Source organism: Mytilus californianus, unplaced genomic scaffold (genome assembly GCF_021869535.1).
Source record: "Mytilus californianus isolate M0D057914Y unplaced genomic scaffold, xbMytCali1.0.p SCAF_13, whole genome shotgun sequence".
Taxonomy (NCBI): Eukaryota; Metazoa; Mollusca; class Bivalvia; order Mytilida; family Mytilidae; genus Mytilus; species Mytilus californianus.
The window spans coordinates 14,961,355-14,984,525 of record NW_026262615.1 but is presented as its reverse complement, the minus strand read 5'-3'; the positions used below and the strand labels follow the sequence as shown (position 1 = coordinate 14,984,525).

The window sequence follows — 23,171 nt, the reverse complement described above, 5'->3', positions numbered from 1 at the left end:
TGGTGTAGTTGTAGTTGGCAAATCTATCATTGTCTCTCTAAAGTTTATCTGCCAATTTTGTTTGGGACTACGGTTGTTAAATTGGCAGATAAATTTTAGAGAGACAATGAAAGATTTGCGAAATTCCTACAAACAAGAAAAATAAAGTAAAACTTAAGGTAACACATGACAAGGTTCCAACGTAATGCAGGCACTACAAATACATGTTCAAGTCGTCGTATTCAATATCAATAGTGACAATGTGAAATAGACCCATTCGCCCACATTTAAAATTCCTATCTCAGATTTGAACCGTTTTGTCATGTTCCTGGGGTTGACACATTAATTTGTATGCGACTTTTTATTCGTGTGATGGGTGATATATGCATTAGTTAGAGAGACTGACCGTATGTAAGCACATTGTCTCACTACGTATCATGAATAAAAGGAGATTTGGGACATACGTAGATGAGACAGACACATAACTACAGACTGAGCAACATGAACCCAACGACGAATCGGAGTGACTCCATGTGCTCCGGAGGAGTCATCAGTTCCTGTTCTGCTAGTTTTTAAACAATTTGATGGACATACCCAGTTATTAGGTAAAACACGAATTTGTGAATGACTCGAATTATTTTCCCATAAGACATCATCAAATTTATAACCATCGGTCAAGTAGATATTTTATCCTTTACATTTCTACAGTTTGAAACTTTGAAATAGAAACACAGTTTTCAAAAACAATACTGTTATCAAAAAGAAACAACAGACATTGGAAATAAAACTGCACAATCAGCACTGAAAACAAACGAAAGAGCAATACGAACCCCATTAAAACAGGGGTATATATATTCATACTTTGTATCCTTTCCCATGTAACAATTTAAAAAAGGCTATTTCAATCACAGTGACAGGAATGAAACTATTTAAATAACTGAATCATATGAATACAGTACAAAGTTTAAAGGTCTAGTTGTTGAGTATAAAGGTCTTAATATATCTAAAGCATAATTTCAACATATTTCAATACGATAGAACATAGTGTTTCATGTAGTTCAGACAAATTTCTACCAGAGTTAAAATACTGAAGTTCTTCTTAGAAGATTTCTACCATGAAGGCCATTTTAAGTTCTGATACAGATATATCGATAATCCTTATTCCAAATACTGTTTCAATCGTCGTTGGACTATTTTTTTCGGTGTTTGGAAATATCATAGTGATGTATATTCAGTGGATGAAGCTAAAATCATCTTATAACTTTCGCATATTTATACCATATCTTGCACTGTCAGATTTGTGTTCTAGCATTGTATGTTCTGTTTTTTCAGTCTATGGAAATTACCACTGGCTGACATGGGACAGCGTATCTCTATGTAAGATCGCATGGTTTTGTGTATGTCTAGTGCAGTGGACATCAATATCGTTTCTTCTTGTGATAGCATTTCAAAGATATTTGAAAATATGTCGCCCATATAAAACATTCACGTCATGCAAGAAAACAGTAACTGTTTTGATCATTTTAACATTTATCCTGTTTGAGTCTATATTTCCCGCCGTCATTTCTGGATTATCAGAAAAACATATTTATAATAACACAGAAAACGAAAACAGTTCAGAACGGAATGAAACTTTAAAGATAGTTCATCAATGTCATTTGTACGTGCACTATGAAAAAGATTATTTTATTTTCAGTTATATTGACAATTCAATCCGCACAATACTTCTTCTATTTTTCATCTTCTTCTACGTTAAGTGTGGAATACAGATACATAAACTGTCAACTAAAGTGAAAAAGTCTACAACTCACACCAAGACAGCTATTTATGAAAATACTAATTTAGATGGAGATACCATTTTTCCACGTGAAATAATAAACGAAATGGCTAAGACGCCTTCATCCAAATCCGAGCATAATCAAACCCTTTCGACATCTTTTCTAAGTTTGTCGCAATCTGCAACTGATGTCAGGGAATTCAATGGTTCAACGGACAAACGAATGACTGATGTCAAGTGTCAGAAATACCGTAATATTAATCTGATGTTCTCTTTTATAACTGTTATAGTGATTTTGACTTATACACCAAGACTAATTATCATGTTCTTAGACAATGACGATATAAATTTCTTAAATAATATTTCTCGAGGTCGTTTACTACCGCTGACGTCATTATACAGACTGTATTTGATAACATATTTTATAAATCCGATTGTTTATAGTGTTATGGACAAGAAATTTAGGAATGAACTAAAAAAGCTAATTCGATGTTTTTGTTGTAAAGTTTGTCGATTCTGTGCAAGGTGATTGACTTGTAGTTCAAACACCACTCTTATCTTTGATTAAAAAGTTTTTGTTGAAATTTTCTTTTTTATCATTGAGATAACGCTGCAACGAAATTATTAGAAAACAATATATGTGTTACGAATTTTTCTTTTTTGTAAATCCAAAGATGTGTTTTCGTGTCTTGTCATTGCCGATTTGCCATTTCCCCACCCTAAAAAAGCAGCAAGATACCAAAGGACATTCAAATTTTACTTGCATAAAAAAGAAACTGATTTTATTAACAAAACATGATTGTATATGCTCCCTATACAGACTTATAAATGCGTGCTCGCCTTGAGTGCGTTTGGTCGTTTGTTTTGGTCCCCCGCCGGTTATAAGAAAGACTAGGGACTTCGTAGGATTTTTAAATTAATTTACGTGATTGCAGTGTACTTGAATTATAAATCATTTGAAAAGATTAATTGAAACAAAACTAAAAAAAAAAAGAAGAAAAATTGGCGGGAAAAATGTGATTGAGATTATTAAGGATGAATTAATGACCTTTTTGAAGAAATGTAAAACTGCCACTTTAACATGACCAAATTGCAGCATGTTCAGATGTACAAACTAAAAACCAGGTTTAATCCACAATTTTCTACATAAGGAAATGCCTGTACCAAGTCAGGAATAGGACAGTTGTTTTTCATTCGTTTGATGAGTTTGAGCTTTTGATTTTACCATTTAATATTGGACTTTCCATTTTGAATTTTCCTTGGAGTTCGGTATTTTTGTTATTTTACTTTTTAAATGACAAATATCCTTTTAACATTGATTCTAAGTCGATTAAGTCGATTAAGTCTCTGACAAACAAAATGATATATTAATTCTGTTAATAATTGTGTTAGAAATTGACAACCTCTGATGATGACTGACACATTCATTTAGATGCATGATGTATGGGGAAACTGGCAAATTTGACTTGCTTGTTTACAACTAAATCTTTGACAGGAATCTGCACTAAAATATTTTTAAAACGTTCTACATAAAAATACTAAATGTATATGGTATGTGTAATTTTGCATCTTTTTTCGACCACCCATAAGATAAAAAGTCAGAACCATACTGATCGATTAAAGGAATTAAATTTCGTAGTTGAAAATGAGTTGCGAACTCGGAATTATGATTAAGGTTTCTTTTATACATTTGGTAAATGTATTTAAGTATGACCAACTTGGTATCAATTTATTTTATCTAAAGTTTATCAGTTTATTTTCGACTTTGGAGTTTGAATGTCTCTTTGGTACCTTTCGCCTCTCTTTTAATGATTTTAAGCCAAAAATGGAATACAGGAACTCTAAAGCAATGTCCATGTTTGTAACAGCCATATAAAGATATATATCATATTTAGTTTGTCACTTCTTGTAAGACTTAGCTGTCACTTGAAAACTAATCGTTTCAAATCAATAAACCCCTTCGTTTAAGATGATCTTTACTTTTGTTGCATTTTACCTTTTTGACATCAACTGATCTACCCCTTTTTGTAAGATAATCCTCTAACACTGAAACGCTGACATTAAACAATCCATAATCAATCACATATAAATCTTTTTTATCATTGGTCTTTAGTTACCAATTAACACAGAACTATTTATAATATTTCCTCATCAAACGTTGCACGGCCCTAGAAACTCTGCTAAAGTTTACTAATGCAGAGATGATCATAATGATGATGACAATAGATGGGTTTTTAACGTCCTGTATCAAATTAAATGCCTATTCTGGACAAGAAGTTATGTGAATATTAAGCCCGCTTGTACTAGACCAGCACGCTGAGCCGAATGTTTTATGTGCTAGTTCACAAGATAACAGTCCGCAGGAAGACATGTCACCGTACCCGGAAACATTATTCTGATTCCTAGCAGAATAGGTTTTTTTTACTCCTAAATGCTGCGTACTAAGCGGAGAAGAAGCAATTTCAAAGTCTTTGCTCTGACCCGATCAGAGTTCGAGCCATGACCCACATCCGTACTCGAGGGGGACACGCTAACAGGAGATCTTGAACACCCTGGGAAGAAAAACAAAACACCATATTATAGAACAATAGTTATAAAAAAGTTTAATAAAAAAAAAGAAACGCATGCTAGATATATATATATATAAATTAAATATCGTGTTATTGCATGTCTCTCATTTATTTTTCACGTGTTCTTTGATTCTGTGTTGAGATTTTAGTAATGTCACGTTCGATAAACCTCGGCAAGAAAACACGTTAACAGCTGGTTAGCGAACCACTGCAAATTCCACAATCGTTATACATTGGAGCACATACAAACCGATCAATATGAAAATAATAAATTTTACTCTTTAGAGTTTTAACTTTTTTTTCAGGTAAAATAAACAAGTCAAAATTCGACATACACTGAAATATTGACTTTCTTTAAAGAACTTGTTCAAAAATTACTTAGATCCTCGTCGTTGGTCTTTGACAAATAGTTGTCTGATTGGCAATCATATCCCGTCTCGTTATTTTCACAATGAAAGTGAATATAATAAAGAAACTGCGATACAAATGCCAAGGAAGGTACACATGGAAACACCTGCAAATAGTACAAAGTTAAACAATCTAGTTGTTTAGTATTAAGTTATAAAGACTACATAATGATATGATATAAGCTATGAATAATAAATTTTAAATGTATTTAAAAAACATTAAAAACGGTTCAGACATTCGTAAGAAATTAAATAGATACATCGACCATACTTTTACCAAATACGATTTCTATAGTCTTTGCAATAATCGGAAATTTAACAGTCATGTATATTCAGTGAAGTTAGTTGAATTCATTTAATAGTTTCCGGCTATTCATATCGTATATTGCACTGTCATATGATTGTTGTAGCTTTGTATGATGGGGTTTGTGAATAAACGGAAATTATCAGTAGCTAGCATGGAACAACTGAGTTCTATGCAAGATCGGGTGTTTTCTCAATGTCTTGTGCATTGGAAATAAGTACCATTTCTTCTCATTTTATCATTTCAGAGATAATGGAAAATATGTCGCCCATATCAAACCTTCACCATGTTTACGGCATATATGAAATAAGTGATTGTTTTGATCTTTGTAAACATTATACTGTTTAAGTTGGCTTTTGTAGATTATCATAATAGCATATATTATAAAACAATAGAAATGGTAACTCTTTCACCTCCCAATGAAGCAATGATGATAATGAAAATATGAAAAAGGCTATTATTTTTTTCAGTGTTATTGACAATTGTTTCCGATCTATAATTATAATTACTGTTGTTTTCCTTTTTTTAAAGTGTGCAATACATAATTCGATAATATTCACACCGTATCTACATGTAATAGACTTCAATAGTTTGAACCGAAAGTATGACGGGTTCAGTCGCATCTTAAACAGAATTTTCGTCTACAAAATTTTTATCCTGATATAAATGATAAGTTTATCTGAAAGTTCTATACAGGTGTATACTATCTATTTTAACTTATTTAAGAATGCAAACAGCTAAGATTATAAAACAATTCATTAGAAAGTAATGATACTGGTTAATTGTATGGGGATTATCTACATTTGGTCAGTTGTCTGATTTACTGAGTTAGGTGTTGAGGTTGGCAATTCATTTGCAATCGCTTCACGTGGAGATATAAAGTGTATTTTGGTTCCACTTTAAAATTTCAAACCTTTGATTCCAACTTCCGCATATAACTGACACTGTTCTATTTTGTCAGGGCAGTCACAAAATGTGTAAGCAACACAATAGGCATCTTCAATACAAATTTCTCTGCATTCTGTTTGCAAATTTATTGACTGTGTTTTGTCAGATGATCGCGGTGATCCTATGATGGTCGTTGTTGTCAGTTCTAGTATTGTCGCTATCTTAGTTGGAAAAATGGCACTTTGCCATCCTTCCATTCTTTTCCATAAACAAATTTGTTCTTTGTATATCTAAACATTGGCACTCTAAGTAGCGGCAAGATTTACATATTGTAATTGCTTCACAGATAATATTTTGAAAACAAATATCTACACATTCACCAAACGATGAAACTGCCCGTGTTTTAAAATGACCCAAATAGAGTCGACATTTTTCTAAAAGGACACCTAGTGTCAAACCTTCACAAGAATCGAGCTCACCTTGTGAATCCAAATAATTGCAGTACTTGTATTGAAAACTTTTAATATTTTTAGAAATAGTTTCGTAATCAATGCTGATATTTCTCATAAACTTTTCCGCAAACAAATTTTCAATATTCTGTAGTTTGTACTCCATAGGAACAGGACTTTCTTTTACAGTTGAGGCCCATGTCATAGGATCACCGCTTATAGATGGAGGTGCGCCTACCTTTATTGTTTCAGTTTCGACTGATTTTGAAAAAGAAGATACTGTTTGTTGTTCAGAATAATCTAAACTGTATCCTGCAGTTAGAATTTTAGCGGTAATACTAGCTTCATACGCAACATTTACCCCGATAGAACGTTTCGTTTGAAAATCATCCGATGCTTATACGTGAACCTAGCTCCAAACAATATATATGAAGGAAAGTGTGTTCCATAGGTATCAAAGAAATCAAAATAATCCTGTTGAACGTCTGAGTTATTACGCTTATAAACCCAGCTTAAAAAGGCATCTGAAAATGGAGGAGGGGTTTCTTGAATAAGTTTGCTGAAATAGTAAATGCATTTAGCTGTTGAAAATATGAAAACTGATTCTCCATTATAGATGTAGAATTCTTGAATCCGGCACTGGCTGAAAAACTAGTTGTAAATGGTCCTATACCACCACCCGCTGATGCACTAGCTGAAGTTGACAGAGATCTAGAAAATTCATACTTTTTTGAACTACTGTGGAGGAGAATGAGGTTATGCATGAAACGTCCGGTATTACAATCTAACCATGAGGTACACTGAATCTACAATCACCACTCTGCACCCCGTTTCTGTTATCAAAAAGTAAAGCCTGGGTCATGACCATCTGCAAGAGGGTAACCCCTAAGTATGTTGTATCCAACAAAATGCGTAGTCTACATCCGGAAAAGTCTGCTTGAACTGAACTGAGATTCCTGGCATTCCTGAAGTCTGTAATCTTTTCATAAGCCTAAAATGCATTTGGGATATCAATTGATTAATTATTTATACATATTTAATCACCTAAGGAAAGAGAAAGCATTATGTTAAAAGTCAATGCTTTATAACAAAGAATCTTTTAGCAAACTGTCATTTCTACAGTACAGTTCACTGTTCATTTCTTTTGTCAGTTTTCATTGGGAGTTTTCATTGAATACGTTTGTGGGCTCGTCTTTCTTATTCTTTAGATTTCTATGAGGTTAGATTTGTTATGAACTTGTTTTTCTTTTCATCGCTCTTTTGTTTTTTTTTTACCATCGCGTTGTCAGCTTCTTTCGACTTATGTTTCCTTGTCATCTTTTGCCTTTTCTAGTATATAATCTGATCAATAGAATTTGATATTTCCATTCGAAAACAATTTCGCAAGTTTTAAACTTCTATCGATTAATGGATAGGACAAGATAATGACAATTGAGTACTATTATATGATACTCATCTATACTGTCAGTATGCTTTCATATATATTCATTCTGCACATAGGTTTCGACAAATTAAAAAGTGACAAAGGCAAATGTATTATGTGTTCTTCTTGTGATCAGGATAGTGCATAGATAGAGGTTTTCACAACCCTTTTTCAAAATTGTCATTAGTTGAATTGACTGTTCTGGTTTCATAATACTACAAGGTTATGGTATAATATACTCACAGAAAGATGGCATTACATCAAAACGGGTTGGAAGCATGAACATATGATAAATGTTTAGGGGTCTTTCAAGGAATATGTGTTAGTGTCCTTCACTTAATTACAGTAATGAACAAAAATCAGCTTAGGGTAGATCGGGTGTCTTTTTCACAGTATCCCTTCTGGTCATGTTGTAAATTACTTATTTGTTTTAAAAATATTTTACCAAGTATCATTCATTGTACAATAGAAACATCTAAAACTTGAAATTTAAAGATTAAAACTATCAAGAAATTAATTGTCCTTAAGCATTGTTAAGTGTTTTTAGAATTTCAGAAAAAAATCATTTTAAAAACAAGGGCAAATAATTGTGTTGAATTTGACAGGACAATTTGAGTTGTTTTATTTTTTATTTTTGAAAAACTAGGGGTCCATGACCCAGTATTTTTATTTAATATTTCGGAAGTATTTATCAAGTGCAAATCTTTCATTGAATTATAACCAATTCAATCATTTATGTTTCCTTAATAAGGAACAATTAAGTTTCTGCTTTATAAATAAAGGCAACAGTAGTATGCCGCTGTTCGAAATTCATAAATCGATTAAGAAAAAAACAAATCCGGGTTACAAACTAAAACTGAGGGAAACACATCAAATATAAGAGGAGAACTACGACACAACAGAAACACAACATTAAAATGTAACACACACAGAAACGAACTATAATATAACAACGGCCATTTTCCTGACTTGGTACAGGACATTTTACGAAAAAAATGGTGGGTTGAACCTGGTTTTGTGGCTAGCCAAACCTCCCGCTTTTATGTCAATGTTAAATATAACATTAAAATGACAACATTACATGACAGAACTACAATACAAATAAATGGGAGAACATATAGGACAGAGAAACATACGAATAATAGCTAACAAAAGGTACCAGGTTTAAAATTTAATACAACCCATATAAGATAACTGTGATTTCGTTTTTTACAATGTATTTTAACAAAAAAACAAGGTTTGTGAACCCCAGTTTTTATAGTGAAATTTGAAAGTACATTGACCTAGAAGTCTGTAACAGAAGTGTAAGAAAAATAGTCTTTTATACACCCATGCTACCTTTAAAGGTCCAGAATGATTTTTTATATGATCATGTTTTTTTATAAAAGTTCCGAACCAGTAATGAAAACATCCAGACAATATGACTTTAGTACTCTAAATAACCTGTCAGTAAAATTTAAACATTGGTTGCCAATAATTATTCGAACTCACCAGTATCAAAGTTAAACTTTCGTAATTGATTAGATACATCGTGGCCTTGCAATAATTCGCCAAGTAATCTATCTAGTAAACCTTTAGAAGTTTTGTTGTCGAGGTCCTTTCGTTCATTTTGAAGCATTTCTTATTGTTTGACAATTAAGATCGTCTTGAATTCACTGAAAAAATAAGTTATTGTAAAGATAAGGAGATTTGCTATTATTGCCAATGAGAAAACTATCAACCAGAGTTCAAATGAAGTGGATATAATCAATTATAGCTCACCGTACGGTCATCGACAATAAGAAAAGTACATACCGTAAAGTCAGCTAAAAAAGGCCCCCACAAAAGTGAACAATTTCAAACAAAAAACGTATTGATTATAAATTGTTGAAATTATTGCTAAACAGTTATCCTGACTTATATATTGTTTCATGTAAAATCTTATTAAAAGAAGGGAAGACAGCAGTTTGTATTTTTGTATCAGGATCGTTAAACAATTCTCTGTAAACGAAATGTGAAAAATCAAGAGACCACTATCAATCGTATTTAAGTCAATATCATTAAATGCAAAACAATCAAAATATGATATTTATTTACCATATCTATCAACAGACTATAGTGTCATGTCATGGACAAACACATAAAGTATGTTATGATGTTTATTATGTCCCTAATCTATGATAGTATTATATTACTGCTAGGAAATGTAATACGCTGTCATTAACTGATACTTATTAATTAATAAATAAGACATAGAAATGCTGACTGAAATCTTGTTCTAAATTTATATTTCACTAACAGAAACGTCACCTTTGCCTAAAAAATGTATAAATAAAAAATGTTTTTCTGGTGTTTTTACAAACAGTAAATTTTGAATTGAGTGCCTAAGAAAGTTTCACCCTATCTCATGCCACAAAGGACTGTCCAAACATTGTCGAGATTTTAATATTGTTTTTTAATTTTTTTGTCACATCGCGAATAGGGTGTAGGACTAGACTGATATTTCTTGTTTTTTATTCACCATTTTATGACTCAGAGTAAGATTAAGAGTTTAATTAATTAAATAATGTATGATATATGTTCAATTAGAAATGTTGTGTGCACATCACATTCTAGACGAAAATAAATCAAACAATACACCAAATTAATAGGTTCTGCAAATTAATTGATAAGGATAAAGGACAGGAATTAAAAAATAATATTCCTGACAATAGAAAAATTTTGCTTGTCAACATGCTAACTACGGACCCCTTTACATGGTTTTTACGATGATACTGTTACGTGCAGAGTTCTTACAAATGTTTATCACAAGGATTTGGTTTTTAGGACTGCGATTTCAACAGTATATAGTTGCACCTTGATACATACATCACTATTAAATTGACTCTGCATTATTATGGACTTACAGTGTCCAGGTGACCATAATTCTGCACCCTATTTGCTACCTTTAATGATTTAGAGATTGACATATTGTACTCTTGAAGACTATCTATTTCTTTGCAGAAGACTTTTGATTTTTGGCCAATTGGTTAATGTCTCATCGACGTATATCACACAAGTTCTTTTCATTCATAAATCCCATTAATCACTGCATTGTAATAAGGAGTCTTTTGTTACCAAAAAGCTTTCCAATTGATTTAATATTAATATATGTCCTTTGTAGAAGATATCTTCATTATTATAAACTGTGAATTGTATTTTATAGTAATATTATGGGAATAGAACTACTCCAATGACATCAGTGATAGAAGTATAACGGTTTTAAAAGCGTCCGGTTCTAATAGGATTTTTTTCAACTTTGACTAGGTTTTTCGTTGTGAATTTGATGCAAAAAATAAATAAATAGACATCTTTTATGGTGAGACGTGAAACCGAACCTTAATCTAAATATAAAAGGTATTTTAGTATATGTAAAAAAGTTACTTTAGCAACACATTATTTGAAGTTATAAAACTTGAAACATATCCGAAGATGCTTTTCTTTTCAAAATATAAATAAAATAAAGTCATTCTAATACGAATGTAAAGTTCAAATAAAAACCCGGACGTAGGAGTATACATGTATATATTTACATTAAAGACAATTGACAAAATGACAGATTGTCCAGCATTCAAAGAACAAAGACAAGTTATGTTAGAATCGGCTTTTATAATATGAAATAATTACAAAAATCTAGATACAGAAAACTAATTTATTAAGCTTCTTTCATGTGCACATGAAGGAATATGCATCACTATGGCTTCAATTAAGAAATTATTCATGGAAGCAATAGATTTGTTGGAAATTTACACATGGCCTGGGACGTGATATTCGAATTTTATCCTGAGCATTATCGAGGGATAATATTTACGAATATCACAGCCAAGGCCATGTGTAAATTTCCAACAAATCTATGGCTTCCATGAATTATTTCGATTCTAATAGGACAACTACTGTAATTTAAAAAAAAACTGAAGCGAGTGTGGGTATGCCGTGTGTGTGGCTGTTTCTATTTTCCCCTCTGTTAGATAAAGCTAACAATTTACCAATATATCTATAGTTTGCATGGATTATTTCTTGAATAATCGCTAGAAAAAATGTATTTAATTCTTTTAATTCTCCACCCCAACAATTCCCATATTTAATTCAATTTTTTTTTCTCGTAAGCTACCGTCAAATTCACAGTTGACATTTCGTAACTAAGGAACACATTACACAGCATATGAAGAACTAAAGATAAAGTCTTCTTTAATAGAGGGGGTGGACTGGGGGTATTCAATTCCCGCTTCCCTCCCCTGACTCCCGCCTCCCTCTCCCTTGACTCCTGCTTCCCCCCTCGACTCCCGCTGTCCTCTTCTAGACTCCCGCTTCCCTCCTTTAATTTATCATTTCGTTCAGATATGCCTTTTTTTTCCCCTTCACACAAGAAAATCTAAAACATACATCCGTTTCTCCAAACCAGTCCTTGCTGGTGAAGGGGTCGATCTCAATGATCCTCAATGGACATGAACATCGTCACATGCACACGACTATCTAGCATACCATACCGGAGGAGTGACAATGACAAGATTCACAGGGATATAAAAAAATATCTAGGTTTAAGGGTTATTACTTTGGGAAAACTCGATAAACCGAGTCATTCTATCGAAAAAATCTACTAATTTTTATGTGTATCCATAATACCTTGTCAATGGTATTGCGATGTCAAGATAGATCCAGGCGCATACTGGATAAGCTCAAAATTATTGTCCCAATGGGTATAACTCGAGGGAAACTCAATGGACCAGAATATTCTACCTCCAGGCACATCACGAAGTTCTAACAACCTACTGGATTTTATGTGTATCCAGAAAGCCATGTCAGAGGAGTTGCGATCACAAGGGGCATACTTGGTAGGGTCATACTTTCTAAGTTCAATGTCCATAACTATGGAAAAACTAATTGAACCAGAACATCTTATCTATACTGAAGTTTGCATGTCATGGTCAGCAGAAACATATTATTCAAGATATTGGAAAGTCCTTTATACGGCTTGTTTTTTTCACGATAAACAAGGTACGATCCCCTCCTTACCTTTGAAACTTCTTTTTATTCATTTAACATATTTCTTAACCAATAAGTGAATTATTTTTCTTAACTTTTTTCCTGATATATTTTGAAAAAAAAAATTGAAAAACAAAAAAGATATTAGGGTGAAAGTGGTGACTTGACATAAAAATATTGGAAGTTTAAAACTACGAACTTGTTTGCTTTTGAAACTCCTTTTTATTTCTGTGAGCACAACTTTCTGGTTTTAAAAACTTAAAAAACTGATAATTTGTTGATAGAGTTTAGACAATTTTATTTTGATTATTTTTTACGTTTTCGAGATATTAGAGATTTAATTTAGAAAATAAAAATTTTCTAAACGCTCGCTTTACGGATGACATAACAAAATACACAAATACACAGATGAAAAGAATTGCCGTGGAGTTTGGAACGTGCCAACCAAATATTTAGCTGTAGGCCGACTGTTCAGGGTTTTTTTTGAGGTATCAACTTATTATCAAATGAAAATTTTTATATTTTCTTATAATTTATTGTTCAAACTTTACAATTAACACCAATAAAAAGTAAAGATAACTTTAAAATTTAAACATAATAATCTACTGTACTGACAGATTTATATATAAATTCATAGATTGATTATCATATTTCCGAATGTAGAACTGAAAACTTTAAAAAGAAATAACAATTTCATTCCAGACAATTATTTTTAAGAAGATATTGAACTTTGTATTTCGATTTGAAACAAATTTCTTCACAAGTTAAGGCATAATAAGCTACTGTCCTGGCAGATTTGTTTTTACTTTAAAAGTGAAAAGTATTCAATTTCTTGATTTTTTTATGGTTGTGTCTGTAATTTTATAATAATATCAAATTAGTATATACCAGACAATCGTATTAAAGAAACTATTTCATTCATAGTTAAAAATTGCGTTGTTTATTTCCGCTATTTATACAGAAATTTAACGTAATAGGCTACTGTCCAAGCAGATTTTCTTTTGTGTTAACGAAATAAAAGTCCATAAAATTTTATATTTTCATAAAGCTTACATTTTAATCTTTCCAATGAATAAAAATTTGCTTACCAGACATTCATTTTGAAGAAGATATTCAACTTTATATTTTGATTTTGAGCGAATTTCAACAAGATTTCTAATGTAATAGGCGACTGTCCTGGCAGATTTTTTTTACCTTTAAAAGACGAAAGAAATATCAAATTATAAATTTTTGAAACGATTATTCCCTAAACTTTATAATAGTACAAAAATGTTATGCCAGACAGTTGTTTTGAAGAAATTATTTCAATTGTAAGTAAACTTTTCTCGGCATTTTCCGACTTATTTTTCTTAAAATTTAACTGTCATATTTGTTTTTACTTATTATTTTTTTATTTTTAAAATCTTTACAAATAATGTAAGTAATTATCCTTTTCTTTATCATACATTTTAAATTTTAACAATATGTTGAGTAAAACGAAAGTTACATATTAAAACGTATCGAAAATAACTTGTCTTGGTTTTAGACCTTCCCGTTGGATACAGATACAATACGGTACGGACAATACGGAAAGTCCGGCGGACACTATCCTTTTCGAATGCAATCTCCTGCAAATAATCTCCAAACCCCAAAAGATGGTCAGAAAGAATAACATCACCTTTTATCGTGTAAGAATTTTGTTTAATACAGCACTGAATCTGTTTACCTGTTTCCTCGCCCCGCTCGCTCCTGGTTCCCGCCCCCTTACTCCCGGTTCCCGTCCCCCTTACTCCCGGTTCGCGCACTCCTTACTCCCGGGTTACCACCCGACCTCCTGTTCATCCCCTCTTAATAGATAGATTTCATTTGATTATGTCAAACTCTAAGTGAATGAATTAAACAGATAATAAACAAGATCTGTGATTATCACTGGATTGCCGACCAATAGCCTTGGGTGAATCCCTGGGTGTTCCAAATTCCTTCTCAACTAGTAGCACACATCGTGGTGTTCAGGACAATATATTGCTTTCGTTCAGAGTGATAAAAAAATAAGATAATGGATAAGCCTGAACCTTATTTCAAATAGGATATGTAATGGATGTTTTTTTTTTTTTGAATTATGGGATAAATAATAAATAATGAAAAATAGAAAAAAAGAAAAAAAATATCTGTCTTTTGTGGTGCATTTTGTTTTTTACTTGTAAGTTCATTGATTCATCTGTATACTTTGCGGATACGGGATAGTCGACTGATCATTTTTTTCTGCTGATCCTCAAGTTGATTTTGATATTTCTTTTGAATGTAAAGATCATTGTACTTTGCTGGTTTACGATCTGGAACACATTATGAATTATATACATTTATCTTTTAAGTTTCTATTCCTTGTCGATGATTTTCTCTACTGGCGTATTAAATAGAGCACAATAAAAATTCGAGTTATTTGTCATATATAAATGCAGAGAGATGGTTTATAAAAATAAGGAAACTACTTATGGACCAAAATTCAGCCTGAAAAACTTTCCTTCTTTAGATATAAAAACTAAATGAACCAGGTTTTTTGAAATACTCCGTGTCGTGAAAGAGAGGCAAAAGATACATTTGGACATACAAACTTATAAGAAAGGTTACAACAGTAATCACATCAATTGGATTTAAACAATGGTATAACCATTTTTTTTGTTTACAGCAAGTTAATGAATAATTTTGAATTTAGGAAAACTAGATCTATAGCTTATTATTGATACACTATGAATTGATAACAGCACCACAAGACGTTACATTTCTTCGCCTATACTGTTCTTCATTGGTCTCGGAAGGAACTCTAATATGTATATTACGCAGTACCTCAAATTCCATTTCATCTTCTATCTCTTCATCCTTTTCTCTGTTTTTTTTATTTTTTATTCAATATCTTTAATTGCTTTTGATGTCGTATATTTTTCCCAGTATATGTCAGGATATTCTAGTTGTTGATCCATTTCATTGATCTATCTGCAAATATGTTATTAATGTAATGTTAGAAATATGATTGTTTTGACGATTCGGACCTAATTTGGATTTTTATCCTCTTTTACTCTAATTATACCGTTATCAGTTATGGTTGATGCCAAATCATTTAACGCCTGACCAATTTCCGACTAAAAGGCCTTACAGGACCAAGTAAATGTAAAACAGCAATGCTAATAGTACAAATGTGTAGTCATTTCACGAATACAGTATAATCTTGACATGAAATTAAACATTGCTTATCGAAAAGCAATCAAGGATGAAGATAATTCATTGTTTTAGAATATTATAATTTTTCATTAGGTACGATTTATTGGATGCCAGGTTTATATTTATCTTTTTTAATAAAAGGGATAAACAAATCCGTTCAATGAGAAAGATATGTATGAATATGTTTCTAAAAAAATTATATAAAATATCAAATGGTTAAATAACAAAAATACCGAACTCCAAGGAAAATTCAATACAGAAGGTCCCTTATCAAATGGCAAAATCAAAAGCTCAAATTGCAATCGATTATTTTATCAAAAGTAATTACATTACTTTTCAATTACTGTCAATTACATGCCACAAAATTACAAAAAAATAATAAAGGAAGTTTAACACAATTATGTTGCTCAACGTATGTATAGTGGAAATTTAGAACTTAACAAAAACAGTAAAGTATTGTATCTAAATTTTATATTGACAGTTGTTTTCTAAATGTATGTTCTTACTGAAGATCGGACATATTCAAAAATTCTTGAAATTTTGTTCTGCAACATGAGTGAGTGGTGATAAAGTTCTTGCAATGACCTCGCATTGTATCAATTATTCTTTTTATATTTTAGGTTATTTTCTCCATATTTGGCAAATTTTTGCTGTCATACTGACTTAAGTTAGATTTTTTTTGTTTTTACTCATTATCAACAGGTGTATTTGAACATAGTTTACTACAATATTGGAAGTTTCCTCTGAAAAAAAGCAGAATAACTAATTAGTTAAGCTAATTTTTAAGATGGAAATTTTTAATTTATAGTTACATGCGTGGATTAATACTTTTGTTTGGATAACCTCCATAATTACTGGTTATAAAGCTGCCAATGGAGTACAATTTATAACCTTGGACAATATAATGGAAATCTCCTTCTTTAAAATTAGACATAATTGTAATCAAAACAAAGTCTGCGTCTGATTAATTAAAAGTCTTTGATCATCTGATAAGTGAACACAAGAAGTTTGTTGGGAATTTATTATTCTCTATTCAAAATTATAAACAATATATATTTTTAGAGTCAAAATGGGATATATGTATCTATTTCTGAACAAGAATTTCATTTGTCAAAACGATTTTCTGTACTTTCTTAGTTTTTATATCATTACATTATGACGAATCAACTGTTTATCTATTCTAAGACAAAATTCCAATTCTTATTGCAAATTACGCTTTAAGGAATTTTGATACGAATAAGCTAACTACTTCAATTAAGTACATAACTTAACTTAAGACTCATTTTTTATTTTAAATTGATCTTCTTATTTTAATATAAAAGGTATTAAATTATTGACAAGCAATTGTTTCAAAAGCTGGATATATAGTAACATGTAGTTATGAAGAAAATGGTGGATTGAACTTGGTTTTATAGCTAGGTAAACCTCTCACTTGTATGACAGTCGCATCAAATTCCATTATATTGACAACGATGCGTGAACAAAACAAACAGACACAATAGGTAAAAATGTCAAAAATAGGGGTACAGCAGTCAACATTATAAAAATAAACAAATGTAACAAAGAAGCACAAAAGGCATACATCAAATTTAACATCCTCATTTTGCTTTTTTATCATACGATTTTATTTATCTATATAAAATCCACCCATAAAGGATGGAAGGTTTTAAGTACTGGCGTAGAATCGCGTATTTGACGTCACACAGATAGATATAAAATAATTTTGTCGTTCAAAGTATGACGGGATACATAAGTACAAAGTCACGTCAAATGAGTAAAAGTCATCAATCTTGAAATGCTTGTTTCTTAAGTAACGCACACCCGCTTTCCCAAAGTGATATTTCCTAAATATGCTAAGGCAATTCTCAAAAGTAACAATGAAAACATGAATTAACATAAACTATCAAAACTACAAAACGACAATACGATACTCCATATTTAAAATACGGATTTGCTTTCTCTTTACTAATTTACTTTGTATGTTTAGGTAAAAAGAATATGAAGCATTACACATACCCTCAAGCTTTTGTCATAGTTATAGATTAAATACTTGGGCAACGTTATTTTGCTTTTACGTTGTTTGTCAATTCTGCAGCTGAAAGCCTTTTGAGTAAATAAATAATATTTACTTGATACAATGAACCATACACTACTTTCTGTACACCTAAGGAAAAAACCCATGTGACTAAAAAGTACATTCAGTTATTTTAAAGGACCGATATTTTATTTCGTTGTCGATATACAGTTATGCATAATGGATTTAAATATTCGCTCAAATTGTTGTTTAATATCCCTATTTGTCTAGATTTACTACTTACAAGAAATTCAAAAGCTTAAGCTTCTAAGCTGTCCATTGCCATAAAAAGAATTTCAATCCATTTTTTCAAATATGCCTAATGACAAGGCACAACACGGTTGATATAACTTATTTTATTTACATCACCTCATATTTCCGTTTTAATACTCACAGTTGATAAATTAATGTTCGTGATAGAGTGTAAAGTTGATAATAAAACTATTCATAAAAGATTATACTTTAAATGACATCTTTAGCATTTGAAAGCCTGTAGCTGTCTTGGGCAATGGGTTGGAATAAAGTAATATACATGATTTATTTTTATAGCTTTTATAGTAAGATATATTAAATTAATAAATATGTCAATCTAAAACGTTTTGATTTGTTATTTTACATATTTGATGCGATTGTCTTTGTGAACTTTCGACCATACGATTAGATTTATCTTCGTATATCTATATGCGTATTTCTCGTTTGTGTATTTCAAATTACAAAATCAATGAATTCAAATATTGTTTGCAGCATCCTTTGTAACAGACTTTTTTTCTGATCGCACTAATTTTGTTTTCGACTACGTTTAGGGCATTTTTAACGTTTGCGCAATAAGCGGAAAATTTAATGTAACATAGAAAGACAATTCAACTTGTTTTTTATCGATATCAAACATATAGACAAGTGACAGTGTTATACCTTCTAGGTTATTAATGATTTGACCACGTTAACGTTTTGTTTTGTTTTATGTTTGACAAAATTTATTAACGTCTTTAAAGACCATGCACCTTAAAACTTCACCGCGGCATAATGTATTTTAAAATCTAGGTCTGTTAATAAAAAGACCATATATTACATGTATATTCATTTAATAAGTTTGAGATTAAAATTGTTATATAACATAAAAGAAAAATTGATCAAATTCCGTGATACACAGAATAATAAATCAACATAAATTTATAGATTTTGTTGAAAAATATGACTGTTTGATTTAAAACTATATAGCCTATGAAGATAAATCTTTCAAAAGTTAGTTGTAATCCTAAAGTCAGTCATTTGAGAATTAACACATCCATTGTTTTCGAATACTTGAAATCTATTTCGCTTTCGAAAATTCACCTTTATATTCATAACTAATAACAGAGTTTTTGAAAAATAAGATATAAAACAATTCTAGCCTAGGTGTTTATCTTGCAGTCAGTTTTGTTGACGTTATAGTTCTTTTCAGATATAATCTAAGTGACTAAATCTTAGATACAAAGCAGCAATGAAAAACGAATGAACGTTCCAAATAAGTAGCAACAAGTTCTTGTATAGTAACTTTCTTATCAGCAACGACTTTGTATCACGGAATATCTTATATGAAGCATATCAATTAAGATATAATACCAACATAGATATAGGTATATAAATATATATATATACTCTTTTTTCTTTTACCGCCGGACGTTATTAAATAAACATTGAAGTTACAGTGCTGGATTCGTATGTCATCTCAGTTATCTTAAAGTTTATTTTTCAAACACCACCCTCTGCTGATTTCGACGTATACGTTAAGGTTAACTCATCATAGATACCAGGCTTAAATTTTGTTTAACACCAGATGCGCGTTTCGTCTACAAAAGACTCATGAGTGATGCTAAAAGAAGTTAAAAGTTCCAAAAAAAGTACAAAGTTGAAGAGCATTGAGGACCCAAAATTCTGGAAGGTTTATCCAAATACAGCTAATCTATTCCTTGGGTACAAACTATTCTTAGTATTTCGACAAGTTTAAGTGAATTCATAATTATGACCGTATCAATGAAAATTCATGTCAACACAGAAGTGCATACTACTGGGCTGGTGATACTCTTAGGTAGGAAACCACCACCAACAATGACATCGACCCAATGGTTGTAAATAAACTCATCTAAGATAACAGGCTTAAAAACAATGTTTGTATGATGAATACTTTATTTTAACGTGTGCTCCTCATTAGATATATTCGATCCACATATTCATGAAACTTTGATTGATAAAGTATATACACATTCTTTATATAGCGGCACCCGAAAAAAACAGGGATAACGGTAGCTTTTTTTTACAAATCAGAAATAAGAATTCCCATGAACATTTTGACTGTCTGCTGAAAGAACATAACTATGCAATTAAGTTGTCCATGAAAAACTTGGACATCTTGCTTATAACATTTTTGTGAATAAAAACATAATATAAATATCAATAATGGCATAAGTATAGTAAACAACAACAAAAAATAAAATCACTTTTGGGGTTTACTCTAGGGGTGTGAATCAGATGTGTATACTAAGAAATTCCAAAGATTTGTATGAGTACAGACAATCTAAATATCGTTCCTCTTCGAATATAGTACTATTAAAACATTTGACTTTTCTACCCTTTACACAAGTATTCCCCATTCGAAACTAAATGACAAATTGAAAAAATGGGTCCTGCTTTGTTTCATTTAAAAAAATGGCTAACGTAGATACAATTATCTTGTTTAAGGTTGGGGAAAATCGTACTTTGTAAAAAATAACTTTTATTCCAACAAAACAAAATCTCTAAAACTGACATTATCAAGATGCTTGATTTCTTCAATGTGTAATATTTGCCACGTTGGGAGGATGTGTTTTTTCATGGAAGCTATTAGACCAAGAGTTCCAAGTGGTTACGTTGAAATCATCCCTTCGAAAATTTTACGGACGCCATCATGAGTTGGTAGACCGTTATAGAATATCTGTTTCACAGATGAAGCTCATGATATTCCTACCCCTACGGAAGACCTGAGATTAACTCGGTTTTTGTGGGTTCAGTCTTTGGTTTCTATGTTATGTTTTGTTGTCTGTATTCGATAATTTTTTGTTTTTTGCCATGACATTGTCAGCTGGTTATTGACTTATGAGTTGGAATATCCCTTTGTTATCTTTGGTCTCTCTTTTATAACAAAGTAGTATATAATACTTTCTACAGATTTCTTTGTTAAAATAGAAGACACCATTCGAAAGTAATGTTAAGTTTTGCTTCAAAACATATCTTTAATAGTAATAGGTCGATATCATCACGAACTGTTAGTTCCCGAGGGTATCATCAGCTCAGAAGTCAACGTGCTAGTACTAACATGAATGACAAAATACTTTTCTAAAATTTTCTGTTGATATATCTAGTAATCATTAAGAAACTAAGGTTCTAATTCCTTCGGGCAAAGTTGACATTCGAACAACTTGGCTTTTCTGGAAAGGTCTCTTTTTGGTCATTTATTAACGTTCATGTATGTAACATCCTTACTTAATAAAAAATGTTTTTGAGCGTTCTTGATGAAGTGAAATCCATAACAGTGCTTCGGACGCAGCAAATTAATAAAGGGCTTCTTTTCTTAAGTTAATGTGGGCTCTTTATTAATCGTGTGATATCAATTTTCGCGGATTTCTTGAATAAAGGTAAATAATGAATTAACATGTTGAACGAAGAACCAATGTTACATAGGCATGCATGAAGACTATTAAAAAATCGCAAAATAAAATATCCATGAAAAAGAGTGTTTTTATTTAATCCACGAAAATAAATGAATCCAGAATATCTAGAATAATTCAAATTTTAAATTTTGGTTGTAAACTTCCCGTTTATAAAAATTATTATTAATCGTCCGGACTGTAAAACTCACTAAATAAAGTGACCAGAAATTATCAAACAAAACAATGATGAACTATAAAATATCGACGTAAAAATGAAAACAACACGTTATACATTTCATGCGTCCGAAACCCTTTTCTGGAGTTACCTTCATCAATAACGGTCAAAGCCGAATATTTGGAAGCCAAGGATGTATAAGGACCGAAACAGTTGAAGAGCTATATTATAAAAAAGGACCTAAAAAAATTCTCCTAATTATTGAAATCTAGCTTAAAGTACTTGACTTGATAATATGAAGTCTTACTGTTCTTCAATCTAATATAAGTGGCTGTACATCAAAAATTCATGAAAGGATGTTGACCTTGTGCAATACAAATGAGAACCTGTTGTTGACGCAAAGCGGTATTGGGAGACTTAAGCCAAGAGTAAGAGATAATGTTTTATAACCGCATGCTATTAACATATAAAGAAATAAGAAGATGTGGTATGAGTGCCAATGAGACAACTCTCCATCTAAGTCACAATGTGTAAAAAGTAAACAATTATAGGTCAACGTACGGCCTTCAACACGGAGCCTTGGCTCACACCGAACAGCAAGCTATTAAGGGCCCCAAAAATGACTAGTGTTAAACCATTCAAACGGGAAAACCAACGGTCTAATCTATATAAAAAAAAACGAGAAACGAGAAACACTTATGAACCACATCAACAAACGACCACCACTGAACAACGGGATCCTGACTTACGACAGGTGCAAACAAATGCAGCGGGTTTAAACGTTTTAACAGGCGCCAACCTTCATCCTAACCTGAAACAGTAGTGTAACATTACAACATAGAAAGACACACTATAAAATATCAATTGAAATGGCTTAACTCGATCAAAAAGACATATTAACAGAAACAAGTAAACATACACTGAACGAAAAAATTTAATTTATGACAAAATATAAATGCAATATTATTAAAAAAAGGGTGAGGAATTTAAAACAATGTTAAAAAGACAACTCTAACCTGGGACAAAATGGCGTAAAAAAAATAACGTACACAGGTAAATTAAAATATAATAATTTTGTTGTTATGACTACGGGATATTTTTTACAAAATAAATAAATTTGTTGTTTATAGTACGAGTACAGAAGTGAAAATTTACCGTCATACTAAATACTTATCAAAGGTAGTACATGATAAAAATAGTGAGACGAGAAATAACACAAAAGAAGTAGACATTGAATAACAAAAATGCACTACAAATTGTGTCA

The 23,171-nt window shown here is 31.3% G+C and overlaps 1 pseudogene; it reads right to left on the bottom strand.

Moving 5' to 3' along the window:
- Positions 1–5,857: 5,857 nt before the first annotated feature.
- LOC127723242 (uncharacterized) lies at positions 5,858–15,755 on the bottom strand (annotated as a pseudogene).
- Positions 15,756–23,171: the final 7,416 nt, after the last annotated feature.